This window comes from Rhamphochromis longiceps, linkage group LG1, assembly GCF_057381845.1.
Source record: "Rhamphochromis longiceps isolate RC_006_pf linkage group LG1, R_longiceps_female_GT1.1, whole genome shotgun sequence".
Classification (NCBI taxonomy): Eukaryota; Metazoa; Chordata; class Actinopteri; order Cichliformes; family Cichlidae; genus Rhamphochromis; species Rhamphochromis longiceps.
In genome coordinates this window covers 42875769-42884349 of record NC_140557.1, presented here as the reverse complement: position 1 = coordinate 42884349, position 8581 = coordinate 42875769, and the positions used below count along the sequence as shown (strand labels likewise).

At 45.2% G+C, this 8581-nt stretch overlaps 1 long non-coding RNA gene across 1 annotated transcript; it reads right to left on the bottom strand.

Moving 5' to 3' along the window:
• Window positions 1–2367: 2367 nt before the first annotated feature.
• Window positions 2368–3657, bottom strand: LOC146679278 (uncharacterized). Its single transcript, XR_014912131.1, has 3 exons — window positions 3524–3657; window positions 3185–3218; window positions 2368–3077 (listed from the first exon to the last, which is right to left on the bottom strand). It is a non-coding gene; the product is annotated as an uncharacterized LOC146679278 (long non-coding RNA).
• Between the last annotated feature and the right edge of the window lie 4924 nt (window positions 3658–8581).

The following is an 8581-nucleotide window of genomic DNA, read 5'->3' as shown; positions in this document are numbered from 1 at the left end:
TGTCTCATGACGAGCCGCTCAAAGCGCTTCGTGATGGTGGGTGTAAGTGCAACAGGACAGTAGTCGTTGAGACAGGACAACGAAGACTTCTTGGGCACGGGGACGATGGTGGTGGCCTTGAAGCACGTGGGAACGACGGCACTGCTCAGAGAGATGTTGAAGATGTTGGTGAGAACATCTGCCAGCTGTTCAGCACATTCTCTGAGCACTCTGCCTGGGATGTTGTCTGGTCCAGCAGCTTTACGTGGATTGACTCTGCGTAGAGTTTTCCTCACCTCAGCTGTAGTGAGACACAGGACCTGGTCGTTCGGAGGAGGGGTGGTCTTCCTCGCCGCCACGTTGTTCTGCCTGTCGAACCGAGCATAGAAGTTGTTCAGCGCATCTGGGAGGGAGCCGTCACTGTCACAGGCAGGTGATGTCATCCTGTAGTTAGTGATGGCTTGTAAGCCCTGCCACATGCGCCGTGTGTCGCCGCTGTCCTTGAAGTGGTTGTGGATTCTCTGGGTGTGTGCGCGCTTCGCCTCTCTGATGGCCCGAGAAAGTTCGGCCCTAGCTCTTCTAAGCGCCACCTTATCTCCCGCTTTGAGGGCAGAGTCTCGGGTCTTCAGAAGTGCACGCACTTCCGCAGTAATCCACGGTTTCTGGTTGGGTCGTGAGATGATGGTCTTGGAGACAGTGACGTCATCGGTGCACTTGTTGATGTAGCTGGACACTGATGACGTGTACTCCTCCAAGTCAGTGAAGTCGCTGTAAGTTGCAGCCTCCCTAAACATGTTCCAGTCAGTGCTCTCGAAGCAGTCCTGAAGAGCAGAGATGGCTCCTGCTGGCCAGGTTTTCACCTGGTTCAGAACCGGTTTTGATCGCCTGACGAGTGGTCTGTATGCTGGAATTAGCATAACAGAGATGTGGTCTGAGTAGCCGAGGTGGGGGCGGGGCTCTGCCCGATATGCGCCGGGGATGTTTGTGTAAACAAGATCCAGCGTGTTTTCCCCTCTCGTTGCAAAGTCCACATACTGATGGAATCTAGGAAGCACTGACTTGAGATTTGCATGGTTGAAATCTCCAGCAACAATAAACAGTCCATCCGGGTGTGTATTTTGCGGTTCACTGATCTTTGTATACAGTTCCCATAGCGCTTCCTTAGCGTTAGCGTTAGGTGGAATGTACACTCCGATAATGAAAACAGTGGTGAATTCCCGTAGTAAATAAAAAGGTCTGCATCTAACAGTCACAAACTCCACCAGCGATGAGCAATAACTAGAAACTAGCACAGAGTTCTTGCACCGTTTCGCGTTGATGTAAACACACAAGCCGCCACCGCGAGTCTTACCGCACAGAGCTGCATTTTTGTCGGTGCGAAACGAGGCCAGCCCATTTAGCTGAATAGCGGTGTCCGGTACTCTGTCGCTGAGCCATGTTTCTGTGAAAACAAAGACACAGCAGTCTCTAACCTCACGCTGTGTAGCCTGCTGGAGTCGGATATAATCCAGTTTATTATCCAGGGAGCAGACGTTGGATAAGATGATGGATGGTAGAGCCGGCCGGCTAGGGTTTGTTTTTAGCCTAGCACAGACTCCCGCCCGCTTGCCGCGCTTCCGCTTCCTTGCGCACCGCTTCCGATGTCCCCTCCTCCGGCCGCCGGCATCAGGCAACGCCGAGGCTTCGAGGCCTGGTTCGCGGAGCAAGCCGAGTTCACGCAGTGTTTCCCGCAGCCCATCCTGGATGTTGTCAACCGGGTTATTTAGGTTGAAAAGTGTCTGGCTGTTGTATGCACGGACACCGACACCAGTTGCGACGATATCCATACATAGTGCAAAATAAACACGCTGCACACAAAAAACACACAAAAAACTTAAACAATGCAGCACCACTTTGGCCCCAGAGCGTCCGCTGCGTGCTATTGCCGCGCCGCCATCTTGTTTACAAGGTGGCGGCGCATCGCCACTCTGCGCATCATCATCAAGCAGTCTATCGAATGGCCGTCTCCCTTGTACACAATCTTCGTTGACTTTGAAAAAGCCTTCGACAGTGTCGACAGGGAGACCATTTGGAAACTGATGCAGCACCATGGAATCCCACATCAACATCATCCAACAGCTATACGAAGACTCGTCCTGCCAGATCATCCACAAGGGAAAACTGACCAACCCCTTCGCAGTGAAAACCGGAGGGAGGCAAGGCTGGATGTTGTCACCGACATTATTCCTGATTGTCATGGACTGGAGCATGAGAGGAACCACAGAGGGCAGCAATACTGCATTCCAGTGGACCTTCACCAAACAGCTGGAGGACCTGGATTTTGCAGAGGACGTTAGCCTTCTGTCCCATAAGCAGCAACATGCACAGTCCAAGCTTACCTGACCTGGGGCCCGTTCTTCGTACCTCGCTAAGTAGGTTAGCCGGATTAGATTGTTGACGATTTCGCGTGATCCTGGATCAGTCGGTTCCCCGAAGCTCATCCGGGACTTGCTGTCATAGCAACAGAGCCGTAAGCGTAAACCTGCTCGGGAGCAGGTTTACTTTATGTAAACAGGATTAGATCGCGGCCACGCAGGTATGTCCGCGTCATCATACGAAAGCAACAGCGATATTCCACCACTGTTTCACCATAAATAAATAACATCAATGTAACTAAAGACAATGCAGCACCTGATCCATTTATTGATTTCACACAGGTCATTTCCTAAAAAAGGGAAATGTACTATTAACATTCTATTACATGTATGTGATTATTACAGATTTAATTCATATTTCAGAGTAGCAATTGTAAATTACTTCGTGTAATCAAGATGAGAGACCACGGCTATAAAAGCGAAGGTGGATTTGGGAAGCCTGTCGCAGCCATGTCCTGTCCGTTTACGCGAGCCACCCATTGCGGAAGGTGCAAGATTGATAAGGAGAGTCCTCAGAATTCAGCGTATATTGCGGGATAGACAGGATCCTTTAGCTCAGCGCGACAGTGTGCTCATAGAGAGATATCGATTTTCCCGTGAGGATATTATTTACTTAACCAACTTGTTGACGAGGGGGTGCAGGACCACCACCTGTCTTTTTTTCCTCTGCCCTTTTCTTGGTTGCTGTTATAAACAAACAGATTATTCCAGGGTCTCTTTCCAAGAGACTAAAAGCAATATAAGTGATAAATATTACCATTCTGTAGGATATTCTTATATTTCACTTTTACCTGTTCCCATGTTCTAGTGGGTCCTGTCGTGGCTCTAATGTGAAAGAGGATAAAATATAACATATTATAATATAATGTAATATAATATTGGATAATATAGTGTAATATAATAAATCTACCCTACCGCCTACTGGTGTTGGCCAGAGGGGCCGATGGCGCGATATGGCAGCCTGGCTTCTGTCAGTCTGCCCCAGGGCAGCTGTGGCTACAACTGTAGCTGCCTCCACCAGTGTGTGAATGTGAGAGTGACTGAATAGTGGCATTGTAAAGCGCTTTGGGTGCCTTGAAAAGCGCTATATCAATCCACTCCATTATTATTGTTATTATTAAATTACTTACGAGTTTAATTTGTCAGCAACTTCCTGCCAGCCCTCGCTCCTTGCTTTTGCAGCCTTTGCAGTGTTCCCTTGCGTTCTGATTAAACTCTGAAACTCCTGAAATCCCTCACTCAAGAGTTCTTGCTCTGCTGCCGAAAAATACCGAGCCGAGCGCGCTCCGTCGACATTTTCGCCGACCAATCAGAGGGTTGCCGATCAATGTTTCTACTATCGATGCGTGGCCCCTTTTACGACACCCAGTGATGTCACATTACTGCGTCCAGCTGTACTAATCGTCAACAGCAGGTGTGTTCGGGGAACCGGATTAGCGAGCTCACGGTTAGCGCGATGATTTGATCTTGGATGTGTCATTTGATCTTGGATGTAGTAAGCGACGTACGAAGAACGGGCCCCTGAAGATCAACATCAGAAAAACAGAGGTGATGCAGCTGAACAACTGACAAAAAGATCCACTGCAGCTACAGGGAGAAGACTTAGTGGAAACCGACTGCTTCGTCTACCCTAGGAAGATTAATCAACAGCAATGGTGGCACAGATGAAGACATTAGGAGCCAGATCAACAAAGAAAGGCTTGCATTCAACATCCTGCGACCCATCTGTAACTCCAAAGCCTTATCTCAGCGCAGCAAGATCTGCATCTTCAACACCAATTTGAAAGCAGTCCTCCTGTATGGGTCCGAGATGTGGCAGGGAGTGTTGGTCAAAATAAAATAAAAGACTCAGCAGTCCTGTTGCTCTATTTTCACCTGTATAGCAGGAGTGGGGGGGGCGGAGGTTTGCCCCGGTGCAGGTGTGCCGCCGCGGTCACACCTGCACATAAGGTCAGTACTTCCACGCTTTAAACGCTGCACGGTCATACTCTCTCCGGCACTCGTTATATTATCTGTTTTTGAACTGCACACAGCTGTTGCCACGAAAGTCGCACTCGCTTACGTCATTGACATGAGACACTCTCGCAAAAAAATCATGGTTTTAGTAACGCAGTAACGCAGCGTGCTTACGGGGAAAGTAACAGTAATCTAATTACCTTTTTTGCAATAGTAATCCCTTACTTTACTCGTTACTTGAAAAAAGTAATCGGATTACGCGTTACTCCCCATCTCTGGTGGCAGGTGACCAACACCATTACCAGCAAGATACAGAGCTTCATCAACAAGTGCTTGCGACACATCCTCAACATCAGATGGCCTGAGAAGATCTCGAACACAGACCTGTGGAAGAGAACCAGACAGAACCCGGTCGGTCAAGACATCAAAAACCATTCGACAATGGCAAGCACTGGACTGGAACCCACAAGGAAAACGGAAAGTGGGGAGACCCAAACAGACGTGGAGAAGATCTCTCGAGAGTGAAGTAAAGGCCGCCAGAATGACGTGGACCCAGCTGAAGAAAACGGCTCAGAACAGAGTCCGTTGGCGTGGTGTTGTTGCAGCTCTATGTCCACCAGGAGTCTACAGGCTTGATAATGATGATGATACATAAAACTGTATTATTGGAACCTTATAGATGGCAAATGGACTGATTCTTGAATAGCCCCTTTCTACTCTCCAGAGTACTCAGAGCGCTGTATACAACACCGCATTCCCTTTCTTCTATGCTTTTCAGTGCTTTCTAGTTAACAATAAAACGCTAATGGATGCATTGGAGAGCAACCTGGGGTTAGTACCTTGCCCAAGGATTAATTGGCATGCAGACTGGAAGATACACGGATGGAACCCACAGCTGGACAGGCCGTCAGGCATACCGGCCATTTGCCCGGTGCCCAATGGCAATTTTCCATTTTTATGGGTCGATGTTTCTTTTGTTTTTTTCTGTTGTAATGGTATAAACCAGGGGTGTCGAACTCCAGGCCTCGAGGGCCGGTGTCCTGCAGGTTTTAGATATCACCGTGGGTCAACATACCTGAATGACGGCTTCTGGAGAACTTCAAGACATGTTGAGGAGGTCATTTAGCCATTTAAATCAGCTGTGTTGGATCAAGGACACATCTAAAACCTCGAGGCCTGGAGTTCGACACCTGTGGTATAAACAATGAAAGGTGGTGGATTGGCCAATTGGTCATGATCAACTCTGGGCTGGACCAATTACAGCCGAGGAGGTTGAACTTCAATATTGAGGTGAAAAGAATATTGAGGTGAAAAGAAACACGATTTGTCCTGTACTTCAGCTAGAATGAAAACCAATCACAAAGCTGGAGTTATTCTGTGTCTTTACACTGCACAGCTGCCTCTTCTTCTCTCATTCTCTCCCCCTCCCTCTCCTGTTGCTACTTCAATCATGAAACTGATCAATGATCAGCTGATCGGCTTTTCTGTCGCAAGTCCCGTCTCTCGTGTTTGTTTAGTGCCCTCTTTGCGCTGGAAAGAGGAAACCAGCGGTAGTCGCAGGTAGTGCACTTTCTTATTCTCATTTAAAAATGTCTGATGATGTAAGTGATGGTGTAGGTTTAAGTTTATTAGATTGATACATATATACCAACAAGACAGTGTACATCACTGTCACAACAGGGTTCGTTTTCATTCACAGGCTTTACGGCTTTTCCTATAATACCTGGTGGGCCGGTCTGTAGTCAAAATGCCCGGGCCGATTTTTTTGTCCCAGTCCAGCCCTGATAGAACCACTAACCTTCCGAGCAGTAAATTACCTGCTTTACCTCCTGAGCTACAGTCACCCACTTACCTAAAATGATTATTCTGCAGAAAAATGTTCCCCACCATTATTAAAATATTTGTTGGCCTTTTTTGGGGGGCTGTATTGGACAGAGCAGTGAAGAGTGACAGGAAGATGGAGGGAGAGAGAGAGAGAGAGTAAGACATGTGGCAGAGGGGCTGAAAGGGCCAGTCCGCCCCCCCACGCCCCCGATCAGTATTAATTAAAATTACTCTTGCATGTGTTTAAGACTGAGCTCATTTACAATGGACATTTACAATGTTTAATGTCCATCATCATATTTTATAAATCACATTTGCGTTGACTAGCCATATACTACTGGAAATAGAAGTTGTTCATGACCTCAGAAACACAGGTCTACATCTTGAGTTTTCAAAAATTATATTAAAATGATCAATTATATCAAATTGATCAAATAATCAATCTTCTATACATCACACATGTTGGCCAAAGTGGTAGGCAAGAGGAAGCTCATTTGTTAGGATGCTAAATCACTGGAGCTCATTTATTTGCTAATGCTAGCTGTGTTTCCATAGGAAGTGCAAATTGTAACTGATCTCAGAGCAGTAACAAAAAATGACCAGCTCCTGTTTGCCTCACACTGGTTTCCCCTTAGTTTCCTGTCAAAGACAGCGTGCATGTGCAAGAACCCTAACTTTATCAGAAAAAAGTTGCTGGCCAGCTCCAGTCATTGTTACATGATGGACACGCCCTCAGAGACAGAGACATAACACCATTGCAATGACATTGAAATAGCTTTCAAAAGAAAAATAACACACATATATCAGATGTTGCTCCCAAAGAAAAACAAAAAAAACAAAAAGCTTTTGGCAGCAATAGCCGACTGCGGCAACAAGATGGCAGTAATGTAGCGGCTGGATGCACATATTAAGTGGCAGAAGAGAAGCTTTATGGCAGTGATGTCTGAGACGAAAGGAGAGAGATTGCTTTACTTTGGTATGTTTTAATGTAATTTAAGATAAGATAACTCTTTATTGTCATTGCACAGTCATATCTACTACAATAGTACAACGAAAGTGGAAACTGTTCCATGTTGGCACTATGCACAACTAAACACAACTGAGCACAACACAGTAACAACACAACACAGTAACAACACAACACAGTAACTTAAAGTGCAAGAAAGGTATGAGCAAAAAAAGAATGACTTAATAAATAAATAAAAGAATGAGTGAGTGTTTATTGCACATTATTATTATTGTTGTTGTTGTTGTTGTTGTTGTCCCTCAAAAAGTCCAGGGAGGTAGCCAATCAGGTTAGTTGTTAGCACTGATATTGAATATTGATGAGACTGGCATAACAACTGTGCAAACCCCAGACAGAATGATTGCAAATGTGGCACTAAACAAGTCGGGGCAATGACATCAGCAGAGAGAGGTTCACCCTTGTATGTGCAGTTAATGCCATTGGCAACACAACTCCTCCAATGTTTGTGTTCCCATGCATACGTTATGCAGACACTTGTCAGAGATGGGCCAGTAGGAAGTATTGGTAATGGAAATATAGGATGGATGGAGTTCCTCATCTTTCTGAAGCACTTTGCAAACCACACCAAGGTCAGCCATCTGATGGTGATTAAAAACTTGACACAAACGCATGCAATTCAGTTAATGAAGCTGGTGCACAAATACATTTTTTTCATCTTCATTATTATGTTCAAATCTTAGTGCAAGAGTTGTAGGTTACAATGCCCACTGAGCCAAAGAGGCGAGACTGAATGAAGGCCAAACAAAATGAATGAAATATTCAGTTGGTGAAAAGTTGTTGTTTTTGTTAGAATAGGTTCAAAATCCATATTTCTGCACTCTGTCACACACACCTCCACACACACAAATGTTTATCCGTGCATTTAAGTGTTGAATAAAAAAGATTACATACTAAGGTTTTGTCAGCACCCTTATTTCATTGTGTTACATTATGTTACAACGTACACAGACTATGTGGTTAATTGTAAAATTTCACTCATGCCATGCAATTAGTAAATAAAATAAAAAATAGCTCTACTATTTAATAACAGAGACATGCAGATATTTTGGATTGCAGTGTGTTACAACTATCCGTCTCCCCCACTTGAGCAGGGATGGAAAAATACACCCAAAAACGTGATGCTCACCTTGGATCATGATAGAGAAATCACAGAGAGGCTGCTGCAAGATTTTATGTCATCATTTGCACAAGTTTAAAATTACTTTTGAATAGGTTCATTTACAACTATCATAGCTTTGAACATGAAAAGTCAATCATTTTTTTCGTTATCATTTTACATAAATAGATTTTTTTAAATTCACCGGCTTTGAAAAGTTACATTTTCATTCATTTCCATTAACAACGTGTCGTTCAATTAATATGACTCAGCTCAGCTTTCACA